Genomic DNA, 1172 nt, shown 5'->3' with positions numbered 1-1172 from the left:
TGCATGGGAAAGAGCAGGTAGAGAAAGAGGTACTTTTCTCCCTTTCTCACAATAAAAGAACTGGTGGGCACGCCATGAAATTGCTGAGCGGTCGGGTTAGAACGGATAAAAGGAAGTACTTCTTCACCCAAAGAGTGATTAACACATGGAATTCACTGCCACAGGAAGTGGTGGCGGCTACAAGCATGGACGGCTTCAAAAGGGAATTAGATAAGCATATGGAGCAGAGGTCCATCAGTGGCTATTAGCCACAAGGTATAGATAGGGACTCTGGGGCAAGTGATGCTCTGTCATCTTGGTGCTTGGGGGGGTCAACAGTGGGATGGCTTCTAATTGGGGGGGTGTCAACAGTGGGATGGCTTCTAATGTCCTGGCCCCACTGGTGGACCTCCTGATGGCACTGGTATTTCTGGCCACTGTGTGATACAGAGTGTTGGACTGGATGGGCCTTTGGGCTGATCCAGCATTTGCATCTCTTATGGTCTTATTGTGGGCGAACTCGTGGCCCTTTGTCATGACCCGCCCTTTCTTACCTTCCTACCGGACAGTGTGAGACTAGTGCCTGACTTCTCATTCCTGCCTAAAGTGGTCTCCGAGTTTCACGTCAGCTCAGAGATCTTCTTGTCGAACTTCTTTCCTAGCCCGAAAGATGGCCAACAGTGTCTCCTCCATGGACTAGATGTTAAGAGGGTGCTACTTTTTAACCTGGACAAGACACGTTCAAGTAGGAGGGACAATCACCTATTTGTCTCCTACTCCAGTCACTCCACAGGACAAAAATCTCGGCAGAACATCTCTCCAAATGGATTGTGGAGACTATTAAGCTGTGCTACCCGTTGGCTAAGCGCCCGTTGCCCTTGCCTATGCGAGCGCACTCCACAAGATCCATGGCTACGTCTACAGCCTTCTTGAAGGGTGCTTCCCTGTCGGCAATCTGTGGGGCTGCGACATGCTCTACTCCGAACACCTTCGTCAAGCACTACGCTGTTGATGTTCGTGAACACCACAGAGTGGACCTTGGTCGTCTAGTCCTTTTGTCAGCAGAGCATTGAATTTGCGACAGCTCCCACCTCCAGATGAGCCACTGCTTTTCAATCTCCCATGGGTGTGATGCACAGAGAACACGAAGAAGATAAACAGGTTGCTTACCTGTAACTGGTGATCTTCGAGTG

The sequence above is a fragment of the Gekko japonicus genome, unplaced genomic scaffold, assembly GCF_001447785.1.
Source record: "Gekko japonicus isolate JY-2015 unplaced genomic scaffold, Gekko_japonicus_V1.1 scaffold3030, whole genome shotgun sequence".
Classification (NCBI taxonomy): domain Eukaryota; kingdom Metazoa; phylum Chordata; class Lepidosauria; order Squamata; family Gekkonidae; genus Gekko; species Gekko japonicus.
The sequence above is the reverse complement of the archived record's forward strand: the minus strand, read 5'-3'. Positions refer to the sequence as shown.